At 42.3% G+C, this 21,218-nt stretch overlaps 1 long non-coding RNA gene across 1 annotated transcript; it reads right to left on the bottom strand.

Annotated features, from left to right (window-relative positions):
• Positions 1-7,191: 7,191 nt before the first annotated feature.
• Positions 7,192-18,521, bottom strand: LOC130609755 (uncharacterized). The gene is made up of 3 exons (XR_008974865.1): positions 18,260-18,521; positions 9,909-10,040; positions 7,192-8,154 (listed from the first exon to the last, which is right to left on the bottom strand). It is a non-coding gene; the product is annotated as an uncharacterized LOC130609755 (long non-coding RNA).
• Positions 18,522-21,218: the final 2,697 nt, after the last annotated feature.

Genomic DNA, 21,218 nt, shown 5'->3' on the forward strand with positions numbered 1-21,218 from the left:
AAGGGCACAGCTGCCCCCAGCAAAAAAAAAAGAAAAGCTGTGTCATGCTATGGAATTCATGAAGAGCAATGAAAACTATGCCTGTAAAAGAAAATGGACTGCAGAACACTTCAGCAGTATCACAAAAAGCTGTATATAGAAAGGATAAAATGCTTCATACAGAAAAGGATGCAAATCCAGGTGTTTTGTGACTGACACTACACAGAGTCATCTGCTGGCAGTGACAGTGAGATGAAAATTGCCTTGCAAAATGCTCTTGAGGATGCATATGTGAATAGCGCATTCACTGTCAGGAGAAAAGGATAGACATTGAAACTGGAGATAAGGTTTAAAAGTTATGATGGAAGTCACCGATACACTGAGTGGAACTTCATGCATTTAACAGTCAGTAGCAGCATATTGGTAAGATTCTCTTTATTTTTATCTTACAGCTATGACTTGAGAACAGTCTGCAGCTAAGTAAAAAAACACCACAAAGATGAAGGGAGTAATTTCCATAAGGAAGGGGGCAAGCAAGGGACCTCAATTGTAGCAAGCAGAAGTACGGAAAACTGTGTAACAATAAACAGCACAGTAAAAGACTGCCTGGGAAGAACATGCGGCCTCTATACCAGGTCTTCTTAAGAAGTTAGAGAAATATCTGGCTGCAAAGGTTGAACACACTTCCCATCACTTGCAGGTGCTGGAACACCACTGCTGGCTCTGAAGCTTTAATGGACGTCTCACACTATTAATGAAATGCTACTTGAAACTTGAGACAGTGAAAAGCCAGGACAAGACAGCAACTGAGCCATTCAATCACCAGTACGTCCTGCTATGGCAATGGGAATCTGTACCAGAAAGATGGGGATATACTGAATTTCACCTTTTAAAGGAATATGGGTTTAAGTGATTTCTTCAGCTCAATGAAAAAACATGCAACTACTGCATAGCCAAATGCCATTATTAATAGAAGCAAACACTGCTCTGGAGGAAATGCTCCCATTATCATCAATGGGTCAGTCTCTCAATAAAGATATAGGATCAGGCCTTACAGCCATAAAAAAGAAAAACGTTACTTTAATAATGCTTTAGATACACAAAAAGCAACTCAGAGTTTTCCACCCAGGTAGTTGACAGAAGTTTTCAATTTCTGCTCTACTACTGTAATACAAAACTCCACAGTGATTCAGTGAATTAGTATTTATACTAAATAATCAAGTGTTTGGGCTCCTCATTTAGAGGAGTTAAAGATATTAGGCAGCAAGGCACTTCACTCTACTGCATGGACAAACTCTGGTGTGTTTTTGCATTGCTGAACAGATTTTGCCCACCATCTATCCTTTAGGTAATAGATCACTCATGGAAGAGGAGACCAACCTCTTCTGGATAGCAGAAATCAAGAGTGCATCTGCCAGCCTGTAGAGAAATCCTTTTGGGAAGCAGCATTTTCCCTTGCCTGAGTGGGACCCAAGCTATCTCATAGAGTCTTGCTAGGGTTAGATTAATCCTATATATAGTTCAGGAGAACACAGTATTTGTTTTGTCTTCTACTGGATGATAGATAGGGTGCTTTCTCAGCTAGCATTCTGCATCCTCCAGAGAACGAGGAATTTCCATGAGCTGACAGCTATGCAGTTGTTGGGAGACCGAGCTGTCAAAGGATGATTCTTTAAAAGCCAGCTTTGGCAGCATTGTTGCCATGGGACATGGTACCAAGGAGCCTGGACAGCATGCAGAGGCGCAGGACATTCCTCACATTTGTAGTCTTCCCACGTGCTTTGTTACAATATGTTGCACTAGAACAATCAAGAACAACGTTTGGATTCACTTGGCTGAGCAAACAGATCACTGGGGAGGGAGCTGCAGGACTGTTACCATTTACCTCATGTGCTCCTACCTCCTCATCTTCACCATGACTTACATCCACTTCTGCCCTTCCTTCTCTACAGGGGAAAAGGCACCTGTTGAATTGTAAAAGGAGCATGGATTGGTTACCACAGGTTCAGATGACCATGACTGAAAATTGTTATTTTTTTCCCAGGCAGATTAGTACTGCCTGGAAATTTATGCTGAACTACAGTAGCTGCCATCTCACTTACAGTAAAGAATAGAAAGACACCATTTATTTCCCTGATGGACATCATTCCCAGAAATATGCCAGAAATGCTATGCCAGGCAGGAGAGAAAGGGGAGACAGGGCTAGGATAAGTGCTTTGTAAACTGTTCTTTTTGTGGCTGCCCTGGGAAAATTAGACAATAAGACTTTTCCTTCTATCAGTCAGAGTTTTTAATAAAGTATGCTATTTTATCAGCTTGGCAAGAAAGCATCAGCTCCAGCAGTAGAAGAGAGGATGGCTCATGCCATTTGCACTTACGCAGCTATTGTTCAGTGGGTCTCATGGATCTAAAACCAGCTGCTGTGAGGTGCTGCAGGTGCTCCCATAGGCAGCATAAAAAGGTTGCCTGAAGGAAGGGTGGGATAAAGTCTTTGGTGAATCATAGCTGTTAAATTGGTTTGCATTGATACAAAGGGTATAATGCATGTGCTGTTTTTTTTTCTCCCCTTCAAGTCTTTTACCAAAACTATACTTTTATTCCCTAAAAAAAAGCTTTGAAAACGTGGTTTGATGCAGGTTAGTATTTTCTAAACAACCCAAGCCTGTTGCAGGGTAACAGGAGTTGCTTTTTAATATTTATTCTAAGTCTCCATTCCCCTTTTTCTATGGAGCCAGCTGACCAGCTGGCAGCACCCGCAGGTATGGCAGGCTGTCCTTGTCTTTCATTGCCTCAAAAGCCCTTGCAAGCTCAGCAGTGAGAGGCAATGACATTTGGCTGTAGCATTTCTTGCTTTCTTAGTTTGTATTTCCCATTTCTTCCAGGACCCAGCTGCCTGAGAATGAATTCCCAGCTTTTCTTATCACTTAGGCATCTGTTGCCTTGATTTGTACATGCTTCATGCATTTTTGGTGTTAACTTTATATGAAACTTGTTATAGTGGAATTAGCTTTTACATCCACAAGAAAGAGACTATGGAGAGACGCATATCTCTGTATGTCTATGTATGCACACGAGTCAACAACTTTGTGGTTTCCCTTGTATGCAAGCAAAGGGCAAGCAGCTCTTTTGCCAGCTTCCTTGGCAGTAAGATTAGTGCTAGAGACAAACAGATTAATACATCACAAATGAAGCTATGAAAGTGAAAGATTTGTGCTAGGCTTTTTTACTGAGTATCTTAATGTGGTGTCCTAAGTGTCAGAGTTAAGAAGCTATAAAACATGAAAAGATACACAGATTTACTTCAGTATTGATGTTTCCAAGGCTGGTGGCCATTCCTCACAGAACAGATGCGAAATTATCTTTTTTTCTTCAAAAGAAAAGCTGTTTGCCCCTCCACAGGGGAACAATGGGTAGGCGCTTCCACAGGAAACAGGTAGTATACAGGGAGTGACACCAGTTGGAAGGCTTGAGGCAGTGGGTGATCGGTTTGTTCTATTTGAACTTGCGCCGTTCCTTATAACTCAGCGGAAAGGTTTCTGGATGCCTGTAATGCACCAGCTGAAAACAAATGAAGACATTGAGCAGTTAAGGTGCAGTTTAGAAAGGGACAGAACTCCTACTCCCCACGATTTCACTGACAAGTAGTGCCACCGCATACAATGGGGACCAGAGGCAGCACAGAGGGCACTGCCTTCGCCAGATAAACCAGCAGGAGATGAAGCACCCTTGATACCACCTAACTGTTGATGGTGAGAGAACGCTGAGCTGAAGCTTCTATGGGAATTCAATGTCTCTTTTCTGAACGTCAATAAGAAGACCAGAGCCTGTGTATCCGCTGTTAGGATCATGTACCCTTGTAGTGCAAAAGCTGTTCCTGATGTCCACTTCAAATGTCTCAAGCTGCAACTTCTGACTGATTTATCCTCAACACCTGATGAGAAGAATTTGTCTCCATTTTGTAACTGCCTTTCAAGTACCCGTAAGTTGTTATTAGCTCTTTCTTAGCCTTCTCTTTTCAAAACCAAACAAGCCTAGCTCCCTAAACCCCCTTCCATACCATGTATTTCAGACCCCTAATCACCTTGGTCATCCTTCGCAGCCCAATGTCCAATTTCTCAATGTCTCTCTTGAGCCGGGAGCCACAGGCTGAACACAATATGCCAGGTATGGTCTCACCAGTATCCATTAGAGGAAGATAATAATTACTTACCATTTACTGGCCATGATCATCCTAGTGCAGCCCAATATATTATTTGTAGACTGTGAAACTAGTTTGTCGGTTCCTATTTCATGCGTACATATGTAGAGTTTGTACATTTGCAAATCTCTGCAGTTCTCCTTGTTGACCTTCATGGAGTTGCTGCTTCAGTTGCACTGAAGCCCAGGGCTCAGGTTTCACCGGGTTGGTCTAAATTCTTCCAGAGATCAGCATGATTCAAAATGAAGATTACCACTTCAGCATATTCCAAGCACAAAGAGCAAAAAGGTAGATCAAACTGAATTACTGCCGTTAAAAACAACAGCAACCTTCTACACATAACACAAACCCTTCTATCCTTTCCCCTGATTAGCAGGAATTCTACCAAAAAGTAGCTCCTCCCATTTAGTTCTATGGGAATCACACAGCTCTATTCAGCTCCAGGAAACTATGCCTAGTTACACCAGTAAAAGATCTTGTCCACCTTTTCCTCTGCTGTCTTGAAACTGGTGGGTACAACTCTTCTTTCCCCTCTCTTCTCCCCCCCAAAATCCTGAGGACTTCTGATGAGCTGTAAATTACTATTTGTTATGTCCTGCAGCAGTTCTGCACCGATGCTCATACTTCTGTCTGATCTGTTGATATTTCAAAATCTCTGTCATTCTACATTTGATAGCAATTTATTATTTTGTGAAAATCCAACTGCTTTGGTTTTAGGAAGACAAAGAAACACTGGCAGCCACGTTACTGGAAAGGAATGAACATTGTCTTGATACATTGCTAGGAGAAGTCCATTCACATAGTGAATATGCTTGCCAATACCTTTTCTGACCACATAAATTCAGTTCTGTTTGAAATGTGTTTGTGAAATCAATTGAAGAGGGTGCCTTTCACAGTATAACTGCAAAGATAAAATCAGGACTGAAAGCAGATAGCTGTCCTTGATTTCTCTGGAAGCAGTAACAGAAAAGTATATTTCATGCATTTTGGCACTTCTGTTTCTTACTGCTATAAATATATATAGATTAACTAGCACCTCAAAATGCTCATATTCTTATTCCATTCAGGATCAGAGAAGAAACACCACAAGGTAATGAGCACAGTAAGTGGAGATGGAAGAAATTCTATTGTGCATGTAGATAAAATACAATTATTTAATGGCTATGGCCATAGCTTCAGAGCATAGATAGATCTAAAGTATAATTATCTGCTCACTTTAACAGATGCGTTAATGACAGGAATGGAATTCTGTACTTTTTTATGCCTTTCAGTTACAAGCAATATAAAACAATTTTTTTTTTTTTTTAACAGCAGGAGGAAAAGCATTATCTTATTTATTTTTCACAAGAGAAAGATGTCTTTTTCAAGATAAGTAATGGTTTCAGTCACTTCCACCTATGGGTACTTTTCTTTCAAGATATGAAAGAGAAAAGCTTGGGGAAGCACCTGGGAAATAGCAGTATCTGAAGTATTGTAAGTAGGGCACACCACACCATGAGTCATTTCTCACAATCTCTCCAGAAGCAGTGAAGGTGACAAGACAGTGTCATGTGGGAAGTGTTTTGTTACAAACAGGAGAACTGCTCTGTGTATAAAACAAGAGTATAATCCAACACTGAAAACCAAAGGGCATATATCAGTAACTGTCATATTTTAACAGCTGTCTGAAGTACCAGATGACTTTTGCTGCATATATTGTCATCTCCTGATAAGAAAGGGAGATATCAACATACAAAAGTAATGAAGCAGTGACACCATGATTTAAAAATACTTTAATAGCGCAACATGGAATTCAAGATCTACCCAACCAACAGAAAATGCATCATTTTCCTTTCTTAAATTTGGCAGGTATGAATGTAAAACTTGCCTTTTTTATCTCTACTATCTTATCCACACATAAGCCTTGCCTTCCAGTACAGGCTGTTTTAACAGGATTAGTTATTGAAGTCAACAGGAAATAAATCACTGTTTCTAAGATTATTTTTTCTTTTTGGTCTTAGTACATCAAGTTAAAACTTTCTTAAACAAAAAAAAAAGAAATCAAGATACAACTAGTCAATAACCATATTAACCCATGTTAGGCATTTCTTCCCCTGTAAATCAGAAAAAAACACTTTTAAAATATAAAACACATTAGACAATATTATTTTTAGATTAATACTTTTTAGACATTAGTCAGGTACTGCTTTCGTTTTAGTTTACAGGCTATCACTCAACTTTGCCCCACTTAATGTATAACTGAAGGCCAATTCCACCCTGTCACTGCTGTGAGCGCAGAGTCATTCTAGTGAAATCACTCCATGCCAAAACATGAGCAAAACAAAAACCAACCCTTTGTGCATTTATATTTCTTCCCATTTTGTGTACAAATAATTTTGTCAGAACTGGGTACATCTAAAAATTTTTACAATTGACTATTGATTATTTTATACTGTGTAGTGCCCAGTGCCCCTGGGGATCTATATGATGGAATTTCCTACATGCATCTGCTGGATATTACCATTTGGCTAATTAGCCATTCCTTAACAGAAGGGAAATCATTATTCCAACCTTTTTTTTTTTTTGCAGTTCACAAAACCATACAGACATGTCTATGCTGCATGGGCACATCGATCCCCATTACGTGCACAATGTGAGATTGATTAGTTGTATAAAAACCTGTTTCTGCCTAATGATGCTTTTGCATATTGCAAATTGCAGCAAGTCTGTTTTTTTATAGCTTTGCAAAGGCAATTTTACCTCCTCTTTCTCTCTTCTTAACCTTTTCCCCCAAGATACCACTTAACTTTTTTTTTCTAATTAAATTGCTACACTTTGTGTCTACATATAAGTTTTATCATTTTGCCTCCGTTTCAAAATCATGACCTGCACTAGCTGTATGCCTCTGAAACAATGAAACTGCCAACAACAGGGCAAAAATGTGGCATTTAGCCCACGAAATTTGGAAGCTGCCCCCAAAAGAGATCATATTGATTATGGACATCTGTGTCTTCAAAGTGAAATGCAAAATCCACTTCTCTGCTCAGTAACGCTACATTTATAGACAAACATGCATCATATAAAACAAACATTGCCTTGCTCCCATTTAGTAGAGGAAGAAGAAGGATCCTTCTGTGCCCATTTTATTTTTGGGAAGCAACTGGACTCTACAGCAGAGAGACGCTCTATATAAAGATCTAGAAATGTGGAGATTTTCCAAGACTCTGAGCACACTGTGCACTGCCAGTGTGGTAAATGAGGCAGTTTCTACTATTAATGCCTTGCAATTCTAGCCACATATTCAACTGAGCCCCCACCTGAAATCTGCCGATGAAAGCAGCTTTAGCTCGCACACAGCAGTGACAGGGAATGAAGATACACATCAGGCTGATGAGCACTAAGAAGTAAATTGTTTGCCCAGATGGAAATCAATAGCTCTCTTCACTCTCTTCATTCTTTGGCAAGACTGGGAGCTTTGAATGGCAATTAAAGCTTACCCAGCTGCCAAGTGTCCTAATTACACATACAAGAAATCACACATTTCTCCTTCTACCTGAAACATCCCTTGCGTCACATTCATTAAGCTCATTACAGTCAGGCCTCCTGCTGTTGCTGGAACTCAGGTATTTTTCTTAACACACCACCCCGAACACTTGCTGGCACCTGGCTCCACCAGTGAGTGATCCTCCCAATGCCTCATGGATGCTCCACAATGGCCACCAGCCCCTGTGCCACACAGGGATTTTCACAAGACCCTTCCAAGTAGCATCTCCCCTCTCCCTCTTCCACCTCCCACTGAATTTTTCTGCCCACCCTGCCCTGCACATGGCATTTTCCATTAATTATTGCCTCCTGCTACCGGTTCTTCAGCCACTTGTTTCTTTTACTCGCAATAAACTTCCCCACATCCTCTCCAGCCATGGGAAATGAAACCCTATCTTCAATGTATTTTGTCAATACAGTGTTCATCCATCCATCCTTTGTGAACTGAAGCAGGCCTGGGTTCTAAGAGGAAAGAACAGATTTTACTTCCCTTGTAAGGGACAATATAGCAAAAATTTATCAGAAAGCTTCATAATCTCCTTAATGTTACTGGCACATTTTTGGTGCAGCATAAAGAAGAGTAACTAATGGACAGCAGACCTTGAGCAGTGCAAACAGTTTCCGGGTACAACTCCTAATTGTCCTTGACCAAAATATGTGTTTTTTTTTCAGAAGCCTTTAATAATTCAGGTCTGAATATAATGCAATTAGTGAAGCCGTGCAAAGTATAGTGAAGAAAAAAGCCACTAAAAGCTCAGGCCTCTTATTTTATCATCATGATTATCACTTTATTATGAATTAAATTGGGAAAACCCATTAAGAACCCGTGGATCCAAGAGCAAGGCCTCCAAAAGACAAAGGTAAAATAGCATCCTACTTAGCCTGAAAGCTCAAGACCACAATGCCCAAATATTGTGCTGTATAAATCACCTTCTGCTTGCACAAAATAGTTAGATTATCTTAATCAAGCCACAAGATAAGCTGAACAGCCTCCATCTATATTCACCAATGAACAAATAGGCTAAGGGAGAAAAGAAAGGGTAAGACAGAATCCATCATTCCACTTGAGTCATCCATAACCTTTCAATTTACACATGAACTTCTAAGGAGGAGGAAGGTTAAAAAGAATATTATGAAAATTGAAGAGTATTAGCTTGTGTTATGCTCTTTTTTTTTCCCTGTCTCTTTAATAGCACTTTGATTCTTATTTATCCTCAGCCCCTGCTGCACTGCTCTGGAAGGGCAGAGAGGCCTTAAAGGCAGGTATAAATGAATTTACAGGGCCAGAGAAGCAGAAGGGCACCTTAGAGCTACTGAAAATGATCACTGTCATCAAAGAAAGAGAAGTTATTGAACAGCTGGTACTACTGTTGATGCAAGAAATAGTTAAACATTTCTCTTCATCTAGATGCAGTATAGTTCACCAACAAATGCCATATATGTTCTTCTTTTGATACAAATAATTCATATGCACATAGACTACCACAAATAAAGCCTGATGTGAATCTTCCTTACAGGTGAAAAAGACCATCTGTCCTTCATCAACCAGGCACAAAAGGGATGCCTTGCTATCTTATAAAAGCTGCCAGTCAATTCTAGGTGTGGGATCATCTATCACAATAGGCAATGTGCCATCTCCCACACTGGTGAAGCGCTCTGTAATTTGCTGCGCTGTGAACATGGTTTGTAATTATATTTGATTGGGCCACGGCACATAAATTACACAGTTTTTACATTTAGCTGCTACCACAGATTCTTGCCTAGCATTACCTCCTAGGAGCTTTTAGTAGGGATAAAGAGGGGGGAAAAAGAGATATAGTCTGATCTTTTAAAGAGACTATTTTTAAAAAAGAGGTTTAGGGGGAAAAATTAACAATATCTATGTGGGGGTATTATTATTATTATTATTACTACTATTACTACTGCTACCACTATTACTTTGTTGTCAGTTCAGCTGGGCAACATCCCAATAGGACTAGCAAGAGAAGAAAAACTACACCATTGAACATTTTTTTCTGGCAGCATATCTCTAGGTATGTTAGAATAAGACCAGTTTTCTTCTCCTGTTTGCAATGATTTGTAAGCACAGCTGTCAGGCAATATTCTGGTCTGGAAACCAGATCCATAGAAACAGTAGCTTATAACCTGCTATGTACATGTTGGGTGCGATACTTGGTCATACTTGCTGTCTATTGTGACAGATACTCACCAGGACACAAAGCAAAAAGCCCCCTCCTGCAGAGACCTCAAGGATGGAATTTGAGGAGACAGATCCTAATCATAGCACAGGAGTACATACCCTGTGATTCCCCGGGGTTTACTGTCATTGAGGAACCGGCGGCTGAAATGGCAACGCAGCAAGACCATCCTCAAACACTGATCCCAGGGAAAAGCTGAATGATGGAAGATTTGCAACTATTTAATCCATTTTGGCCTGGAAAGAATTTTAGAAGAATGAGAAGCTTGAATCAAAACTTGAGTAAGCCTAAGGCTATCCTGACATGTTTGTGAACTAAATTCCCTCGCGACACTTCTCTATTATTTCAGTTCTTGGATCATCATTCTTTGCATGCTGGGACCGACAATGCCTTTTATTGTAGCCTGCCCTATTTTCCTCCTGCACACAAAGGGAAAGGTCCCTTGGTGAATGCCAGGGGCAAATACTACTTTCTCAAAACGTTACATGGGAGAGCTATGCTTTGGCTTTTGTTGGCATACTGTAATCTTCAGCCACACTGAGAGTAGGCTGAGTCATTCATAAATATGGCCTTTGGACTTTAAAGGTCAGCTGTGAAAAAAAAAATGTTAACACAGAACCATCCTGGCAAATCCAAACATATCACAAATAACCCACCATGGTAAACACTCCACCCATAACTGCATAATTGCAGACTGCTACTCCACAGGCTACAACGAGCAGCACCAAAACAGGAAAAGGTGGTGGAGATAAGGTGGTCTTGGAAAGGTTTAGGAAAATCTGTGATGTTTTTCACATACCATAGCTCAGTGAAAGAGTTTACAGAAATGCCTGACAAATGATTGGAAGAATAGGTTGACTTCTGCAACAGGAGGTAAGCTTAGGAAAGAAGCAGCAACATGCAAAGGATCAGCTTGTGAATGAGAAGCCTTGCAGTGAAACCACAAGAGCCAGCTGTGAATAAGAGAATAACATTTGAGACATAGAAAAGAAACACAAACTATTTTCCAAAGATAATGAAGAATTCAAAGTCTTTCTGGGGCTTAAGGGTATTTAAATGTAAATGAGCTTCCCATACCCAACCCAAAATCCAGAGCTACTTAGAAACTGTTGTGCTATTTTCTGTTGAGTAATCATAACTTTTAAGAACCCAGTGCAGTCTAACACAGAGCTGTGAGTATGGTGTCTGGGTGTGCAGGGGATTGTCTCCCATTAAAGAGTGTGGATGTCTACTCTAAATGATATAGCACCTTCACAGCTGGGTTTTGTGTGCATCTTAGTTGAGAACAGCTCCCTTGTACATGTACCTGAACTCCAGCATTCACTGTGAACTTGTTATTTTTATGAAAGTAAAATTAGAAAAAGTTAGAAATACATAGAAAGAGTGTCATGGGGTTGTGCTGAATGAGAGCCATAACAGATTTTAAACTTTATGACTGGAGTTGGAGCTGATGAAAGGCTAAAGGTTGACAGGCAGAAACCAAAGTCCACTCAGCTGACACACGCAGTAGTGGAGAGAAATTGTCTCCAGCCTTTCGAGTGAGAGCAGGAAGGCAATGCTGAGCTGTGCAGAGCACTCATGTGCAACGAATGGATCCTCATGTTCCTCCTAACTCCCTTCCTCCTGCTTTGCCCATGTCAGCAGCCTCCCCACCTCTTCCTCCAATCAAGCACTCAAAGCTGGATAACTTTCAGTTCCTTCATTTCCTTACCCCTTTGTCCTCCCAGAATACATCTAGGCTCCAATATTTCTTTCTCTACAACTCTAAGAAGTCTAGGCTGACCTGGTCATGCATGGTGTCCCTTCTGTCACTCTGGCACACAGCCACCCCACCTCACTGCCTTAAAATGTTGCTTTGAAGTTGACCAATTCTGGGATCCCTCAAAACCGTAGCTCCTTATGCTCCTTCATCAGATTTGGGTTTCTTGCAGCAAGCCAGGGGGAACCATCCTAGGTCTCTCTGGCCTAGGTATAAACGTTTTTACCATCTGCAGATCTACTCTATTCTCCTCCTTTGAAAACCCAGCCCTGGTCTCATCAGACTCTAATACCATCTCTAACACACACATCCCTGGTGCTCCTTTCAGGCTCAGCCAGACCGATTTTTTTATACCTTTCCTATGCACCACCTCTCCATAAGGAAATGTTTTGCTAATTCCGCTCAGTTTACCACATCTTGTCTTTTAAATCCCTCATCAAACTCATTCTCGCCAGCCTGCTTACAATGAAAACAAAGTAATGCCCTGTTGTTTGCTTTAGCTTCTCAAGAAATTATGTCACACTGCAAGGGATCTTAACCCATCTCCTGGGCACATGCAGGCAGGGCTGCCAGAGGAGATGGCTGGGGCAACAGGACAGGTTCCTGCACATATGGAAAGCCTGAGGAGGAGCTAAACACCTTCCCCCATCTGCCCTGCTCAGATGATGGCCACCACGGTCCCCAGCCAGAGACAGTGCCCAGACCCCAGAGCTGCTGCCTGTGGTCTGGCCCCTGCTCTCCATCCCCTCTTCTGCCAGAAACACTCAGCTGTTAGCCTTGATTAAATTTGGATTATCAAGCAATCTGTCCAGGAAACTTGTGCCATCTCCAATAAGAGAATTTCCCTTAAAGCAGATTTCTGGGCACCGCCAGTTTACCAAAGGGAAGGCCATTTCTTTTTCCAAGTGGTATGAAAATGAGTGGATTTAGCAATATTTGTTTCTGGCATTTGATAAATATTTACTTGCACCAATTAGGAACGATACTATTCCTATGCCCAGTTAACTCTGCAGAGCGTGATTAGCATATGTATCATTTTAGCTGACTGACTCTTGGACCAATATAAAGAGCCAAAGCTCAAAGCCTTCACGTGAACATACGAAGATGGAAATTAAAACAAGAAATTATACACATTTTAAAATATTTGGGCTACTGAATTTCTCTTGCAGATATCTAAATACCAAAATGCCTCACACCATACTGCTAACCTGTTTCTACACCCAAAAATGCACCAGAGCTATTGTCAGGATTTCCACATTTGAGAGCTTGTTAAAGTTTGCCCTTGTAACTTCTGCAGATTATAAAAAGGCCTATCCCTAGTGAAATATGTATTCCATTTGTATTTAAAGTCTTTTTTGGAAACTAGACCTGGACTTATTGTATACAGAAGAGTGCAAAGGCTTATGGCTGACGTTTTCCTAAGCTTCAAATTGTATTCCAATGAGCTAAGATCTTACTTTAACTTGCTTATAAGGATTGCTTTGCGATGTGGCTGTAATGTGTTATTCTATTTGGAGTTAATGTCTTGCAAAACAAGGTATCATCAAAGACAGCAATTACACAGCCTGTTTCCTCCTCTGGTACCAGAGCAGCAGTGAGGAGCTGTGCTGGTGATGCCTGAGTGTGTTTATGAGATAAATTGTCATCAGGAGAGAAAATGGGGGAAGAAATATCAGCAGAAGAAGATGAGTGAGGCAGTGCAGGAAGAGTGCTCAGCATCCATCCACATAAGCCACACCATCGGGTAGCTCTGGCTGGAATACTGCAAGACATGTATGGCCTCAGTAATGAGGAATAAGACGAGCATCCCCACCAGGCAATAAATGAGCTGAAAATGAATAACAAGCACTGAATACATGCTGTAAAGCTAAGCAGAGATGTACTGATACTATTAGACATCCAGTCTAGGCAAGCTGATTCAGACTAGAAACTCTTCTGGAAGCATAGGTCTTTGTATTTTAATGCACCAAAGGAAAACTCTGATCTGGGCAATCACCTAAGAGCATATGCTGGCATCTTCAAATTTCAAAGTTGCAAAGCAAGGGTGGTAGCCCAAGGACATGTCATTCCCCACAGAGGAAAACTGATCTTAGGGAAAGCAGATCACCTTTCTGCCTTGAGCCTACACAGCCTGGTGCTGAACCAAGGGGAATTTTCCTAGGAAAGAACTGAGCAGGAAGGTGAGGTTAAAATAACCAGCAGAAGCAAAACTGCGGGGACAGGATTGGTATGTTTCAGATGCCATCAGGAGAAGCAGGTTAGGGCTAGGTACCTTCTCAAGCATTAATAACCCTGCAAGAATCTGACCTGAAACACAGGGTTCAGCACTGCTCTAATGCATTTTCTGTGTGTCTGGGTCTAGGCAAGAAAGAAGTCAAATCCACTTCTGCAACACAGCAAGGGTCTTCAGCTGGGACAGCTTTCCCACCCCTCCTGCCCAGTGCCCAGGCAGTCACCTCGCAGCTCAGCACACGCAGGTACAAGATGGAACTTGTTTTTTAAAGTCAGATGTCAAAAGGACACCTTTTATTTTTTCCTCCCAAAATGGAAAACTCCATGTGTTAGAATCAAATAATTGAAAAGTTACTAAAACAAGAGAGTAACAGTTAATCCTGCCCAAAGGGTAGATATAAATTCTCCCTGGAAAGGCTACTGCATGTGGGATTATATACAGTGGTTAACCAAATATTCAAGGGACATTAGTAATTACCATAACATCCCACCACTTACTCTGTCAAATGCACAATTTATGCAACAAGCCCACAACTTCAGAAGGATTTTGTTTACTTTAAAAATAGTTGGAAATACATTTCCAACCCACAGGTTTTTTTTCCCCAATACCTTCCTGTACCCACCTCAAAAAAATGCCTGAAAGGCTTCTAGGTGTTTTGTGCAAACACCTTCTTTTACAGTGATTTTTCCCTTCAGCTGTTCATTTCCAACACACGGTATGCCAGAGCACACAGCTCCCTCATTTCCCTGCTCTCCTCGCAGAGGTGCTGGACACCAGCATGAGATGGCTGCTCCCAGTGCCCATTCCCAGCTCCAGAGCCCTCCTGATGCCCTATCAGCTTTCACACTTAGGATGGAAGAGCATCATAGAGAAGGCTGCTGCACAGAGATCAACCTTTATGCTGCAGTTTCTAAACATTTAAGTTTTATTAAAAGCACACTTCTGGAAGCAGAAATACACCTCTGGGAGCTATAGATGGGTGTCAGAGGCAACCAGCTCCCATCACTCTGCTACACCAGCACCATCACTCTAAGCACCAGAGGCGTGCTGGGATATGGGAGAGAGTTCAGGCTTCTCTTAGCTGCTTTGTAGTTTCCACTGGGAGCCTGTAGCTGTCAGTGGGAAACCTCCCAGCCCTTATCATTCCAGGCTGCACAGAGTCAGGAAACTAAAATTAAGAGCAGCCTGGCTTCAGTCACTGCGCTCCTTCCTCTCCTGGCCCTAATGCTGCACTGAGCCACAGCTTCTGCAGTGCTTTGTCAGCCAGGCAAGTGGCCTGCCTAGACTTGTTGTAACCTGTAGCCCCATCATAGAACGGTTTGGATTGGAAGAGACCTTAAAGATCATCTCAGTAACATGTCAAACCATTAATTGAAAGGTTTGGTCATTAAATCAGGTACGTATTTTGGTAACTTTCTTCTTTCTTACCTACACTCTGGGAGTACCAAATGCTTTTACGGACAAGGGATCAGGATGAACCCCTAATAATGCCATGCTTTTATAGCAGAACTTCAGTTTATGATGGGATTTATTTAAGACTGTGGAACATTTATAGTTAAATGGAATTGAGCAATAGGATAAAAATAAACTTTGTAAGTTCAGCTTATGCTATTAACTGACTCAGTACTGGTAACCAAGAAAAAAGTAGTGTTTGGTAATAAAATTTTCCCTCATCAGTATAGCTTAATAAACACACTGAGCTGAACTTGACTGGTCTGAGCTCATGCTCACTGCCTTCACCTGGACTTTGAATGCGGCTCACAATCCCTGCCTTTCCCCGGTGCAGGCACGGAGCTAGCTTCTCTTTGAAGCATGGATCACTGGCAGGAATGGACCTTGGCAGCACAGAAGGCAGCTACTATGCCCATCCCCTGTCTGGTCCCTGGGCATGGTGGCACCTGCAGAGCTCTCCTGGGCACCCCAGTTCCACCTCTCTTCCCACTTAGTTCCCTTCTGGCCTCGCTGGCTTTGCGGCTGAGCCATTACTAAGCCTTACAAGGTTATTCTAAAAACCCAGTCTCACAGAGATGTGGGAACTGAAAACCCCACTTTACTCATATTTGTCTTCCCTTGGCTGTGTGCATGCCAAAGGGCTATCATCTTCCTTCCCAGCTGAAATAGAAATTCAGTAATGCATACTTGGGGAGTTCTGTCACTGCAGCAATCATTTAGTAGTGACAAATAAGCCAGGGTATAAAACAAACAGATGGAAAATGGTCATCCCCATCCATGGACACCTGCTCTGGGATGCAGTCTGTAATGATCTATATACAATTCAGAGACAAAATTACTTTACCACATGTTGGAGAGTATCTGTTCAGATCTGGGAATGAGTTACAGGAAAGACATAATGGGTACCAAAAATGGCATCAAATCAACAATCTAAAAAGTACCTAGTTGTAGTTTTGAAAATAACATATTATCTCATTCATAAAAAAGCTCTTGAGTTGAGAAACAAAAGAAGGGTAAAAATATCCCTTAAAGAAGACTAATACGAGCCCCAGCACTCTTCACCCCCAGGGATGAGTCACTGACACCACAAGCTTCCAGGGCTTATTCAAATGTGGGTTATGGAACCTGAATTTGTTCAAAAGAGGCATCCCTCTGAATAGGAGTAAGGTGGAGTCTTCCTTGCGTTTAATTTCCAGGCTCAGAACTTAATGCATTTAAACAGAAGCTTAGAATTGAAAAGATTTTTAAGGCTTCTGAAGCACATATTAATTTGAAAACCTGCATGCTCAATACTTCCAAAAGGCAAGGCCAATCTGATTGTATGCCTAAACAAGATTTTAGGAGCATAATAATATTGGCAAGCATTCCAGTCTTAGTGTGGTTTACAGTAAAAAGAGAACTACCTTTGCAAGGAGATCTTGCATCAGTTCCCTCATCAAAATTAGCCTTTTTATTTCTTTTTTATCCCAAGAAAGAGCAAAATGATGTAAAGAAAACATGCCTCTGTTCAGCAGCACCTTCCCAGCAAAAGTTTCCAGTCTCCACATCATTCTGCCAGGATGCATTTTGATTCCTGCGTCTCAAAATGCAGATAGCCAAAGCACTCTTATGTAGGAATGATGCAGCCTCATGCTATGATGTCACTACCTGGTAAAATTTCAGCTGTTTCAGTACATAAGTAGTTTTATGACTGGGATTGTTGATCTTTATTTGTAGGAAGGCCAGATTTAGGTTTCCATAAACTGAATAGAAAGGATTCTTTCCCTACTCTACCCCTCTCCTCTTGAGTTTAAGGGGAAGCAGAATAGGTGCTAAATATACGTTCATTCATAACTTTGTCTTTCTGAGTGGACATAAGTATGTTAAAACAGCTCACTAGCTTTCCCCCTCAGAATAGAAAAAGCCTAAGTAGATGACAAAATGTGACAATTAACTTACAACTTTTGAACAAATGGAACAGATATTATTGCAGTTTTGGACTTTGAATGGAATCCTTGATTTCCGACAATGTGTTTGGAACAATTTAATAATGGGAAGGAAACAAAAGCAGATGTAAACATGGAAAGAAAATTGAAAGCAAGTGTGCTGAATTTTGGTGGCAATTACATAAAACAAGTGTCACACAATACATATAAAAGCCTTACAGCAGGCTTTAACATCAGTTATAAACCATCATTCCAAAAATAACTTTCCTGACAAAAAAAAAACCCAACATATCCACAGGAGGAACAGAAGACTGTTATATAAAGGGAATCATGGTCAAAAAAGAAGGTCCAAGAACAGTGCTCTATTCACAAACCCTGAATACTTCACCTCTTTCATGGAAAAATACAGGGCAAGTATAAGGCTTTCTTGCTTCATGTGGTTACAACTATAAATACATCTTCTGCTGACCTGCAGGTATTTACTGATGCCAGGCAGATGAAAGCTGAATTCTTGCCAGCATTTTGCTCCTGTTTTTGATAACTGGTACATGTCCATGGCCCTTAGCCACAGCATGGTTCAAAAATTACTCTGGGACTCTTACCAATGATGGTGGCTATTTTTATAATCCACTTGTCTAGATCTGTGGGATTTTCCCCATTAGATAATTGCTATTTTAAGATTAACTGGTCAGCCAACACAAAGATGTTGAGATGAGATCCAAACTTTGCACTGTTTGCATCACCACCTTGAGTCAGTAATCGGTAATGCTGTAAAACAACTCATTTTAGCCTCCTGAGGCAAAATTAGCCAAACCACCACCATGAACAGACCTGGCCCAAATTGAAAAACCATTCAGTGTGTTCCAGATGCTGCCCACTGCTATTTGGCAGGGAAAGCTAGTTAACCCTGTATCAAGATGCAGGCAACACTGCTTCTAACTCACTGTATCAACCACAGGGTCATTGGGAGCTTGGAAGCATACCAAGACTTACCTTTGCTTGCAAAGAGTGCCACAACAGACGGACATCCCTGCTGCTGCTGGCTATGACTCCAGCTTTGAGCAATGCAGATTGTGAAAGAGTTTGGCTGGATGTGAAATAGATTGTTATTTTTCTTCCTGCACAGAAAGGAATGGATTCAGCATGTGCCAGATTTGCCACTTTAGGGTTTTTTTTTGACAGCTTGCAGCCCATTGTTTATCAAATGGCACCCTGAACCTTCTGCATCGTGTTTTCTTTGACTTAAATACTTCTCTTAAACCAACACACTGTGTACAATGGCAAACAAAAAAATGCATTTTAAGAAGTGGGACTTCTGTGGAAATAAATTTTACCACTTCCCGCACATATTACATGCTAATTTGCCTAATGAAATTAAACACTCGCATGTAATTCTGCTGCTCTGTACTCCAGATGAACTCAGAGCCTCCTTTCAGTGTGACAGCTGATTACAAACATGTTGCAATCACCTCACCTTCTCACCTTGTTTTTTGAGAGAGATGTTATATTCCTTTGTCCATTTGCCTTCTGACCTTTCCTGTTTCCTCCAGCTGGAGCAAAACTGTTCCTAAAAATTCCCGTGTCACCCTCCCCATGGGGGGGTTTTGGGGCAAGCAGATGTGGCTGAGGCAGATGAGCAGTGTCCCTGCCCACCCCTGGGTGATCCTCTACCCCATATGTTCTGCGCCATCACCGAGCAAGGGACCTGCCAGCAGCTCACCGGACACAAGAAGGTTTTGGCTGGACTCCAGCACACTCCAGGATGGCAACTCCTACAATTTGTTAATAGCTTGAATACTTTGGAGAATTATTATCACTGCTTCAAATCAATCCTCCCTGCTGCACCGCTGCTGCGGCTATCAGAACCCATCTCATCAGTCCTCTCTGGCAAAGCCAGTTTAGTTTTTGCCCTTGAACAAGGGAAGCAAACAAGAAACTCCATGTGCAGGCTACAGAGGTGTCAGGAGAGCTGTGCAAGAGCCTGGCAAGGGCAGGCAGTTACACAACACCCTACCAGCACCACCACACTGCTGCCTTCTGCGCATCCCGCTCATCCCCCTCCACTCAAACCCATCTGCAAAGAGAAACAAATCAACCCCTAAAATCCCTCCATGTGAACTCTCAGACTATCCCAGGGGTTTTCAGATAGCTGCAGCCTTCCCAGGCTAACAGCTTTGCTGTAAAGGATTAATGCACCAAAGGGCTCAAATATTAATGAACATCACAGAATGAGGCCAGGAGACACGCAGAGGCTGCTAGGGCTGTTACACTCATTTAGCATTTTTAAACAGCACCATCTCCTCCTAAAGACAACATTCAGGTTAAAAAAACCCAAACAACAACAAACCACCCCCAAACAAAACCAATATTCTTTGGAACTTACAATTTTCTGTAGAGACCATTTCTTCAGGCAGCCAGGTGATCTGTACTTGCAGAAGGTCTGCAGTGCTTCTGCATTGTTGGTTATTTTAAGCACACTTCAGTTGTAAATAAGACCTCCGGTGACTAAAATGGCGTGGGATCAATGTGTAAAGCTCTTTCAGGCTGTTTTTGAGAACATCTGAGAAAGACTGTTTCGCTTTTTCCTCTGCACAGTCAAGTTTCCTCTGCTTCTGTGTACAGCAACAGAGCAGAGAAAACACTGGGAAGATGCTGGAAAATATGATAGTAAAACTGCAAACACTGACAGGTGGACTCAGAGGAGGCAAACTGCTCCATATTCTGTTTTTAATGGACTAGAGTTGATATCAAAGTGCTGCCTTCCCCTCCCATCTAAGAAGGAGCCTATTTATAGAGCCAGGAGGAAAGGATGAGGGGCAGAAGCAAAGAATGTGGTTGGCATTTCACTTTAGTTCCTCCAAGCTGTGTGGATTCACTCCAGTCACCCCTGCCTGCCTGCCTCCCAAACCCTCCCAGCCCCAGGAAGCACAGGGACCCCTCCCGCAAGCAGGGAAAAGCTGCTCAGCCACAGGATTCACATGGGTTCATCCCCAGGAGCAGCTCAAATGCTCTTTCCAGATGTGACCTTTCTGGGCTGCAGCTGGCCACTGAGCTGTCCATTTCAGCTGGGCACAGCACCCAAACCACAGCTTGGAGGCCTGCCAGAGAGGACGGCTTGGGCAGCACCAGGAAGGGTGTCAGTAGCACCTCCCCAGCACTAACCAGTCTTTGGGGAAGACACTGTGTTTATGGGGACCAAGCCAGGCCTTACCCACAACCCTGCTGAGCTCACCATGCTGCTGGTGATTGTGCAGGGCCAGAGGCAAAAAGAGTATCCCAGTTTCTTGGTAGGAACATTTGAGGGCAATTTGAGAGAAACGTATCCCATTTGGAAAACTCTGTGTCACAGGGATGTTGTGATCCAGGGAGGGAAGATGGGAGGCGGAGGTGCAGCGTTACACAGGCAGGAGGAAAAGGCTTGGTAGTGCTTTAAGCTCCACAAGATCTGAGCTGCTGCATGTAACCGAATGGCATCTGCCAAGGATTCAGGTAATTTTTCCCTAGCGATGCTTTCAAAAGACTATTTTTCCTTTAAACCAGGGGTTGTTCCTCACAGCCTCTCCAAGCACTGCGTTACCATCTCCCATCACGTCCCTCGGAGCAGCGTGATGGATTGGCAGCAAACCCCACAACAGCAGGCCAGCCCCAAGGCAGCACTGACCCCAGGCAGCACCCCTGGTCCTCTCCCCTGGCCATCTCTGCTGCCTCTGCTCCCATTGTGAACGCAAACCCTCCCTCCAAAACACGAACATCCTCACCATTTCTTCTGCATCACAAACAGGCTGTAAATCTGCCAGCAAGGGAAAAGGAAAGGACATCCCTTTGGATCTCCTGCCCCATCCCCTCTTCTCTGGCAGCCAAAAGCAGAGCAGGGTCCATCCCTCACCTCCAGTGGCAAAGGTGCAGCAAGAGCTGACCCAGGGATGCTGGGAGGCATTGGGAATGTATCCGG

The sequence above is a fragment of the Pezoporus wallicus genome, unplaced genomic scaffold, assembly GCF_028554395.1.
Source record: "Pezoporus wallicus isolate ANWC-B61680 ecotype Strahan unplaced genomic scaffold, APGP_CSIRO_Pwel_v1 contig_593, whole genome shotgun sequence".
NCBI lineage: Eukaryota > Metazoa > Chordata > Aves > Psittaciformes > Psittacidae > Pezoporus > Pezoporus wallicus.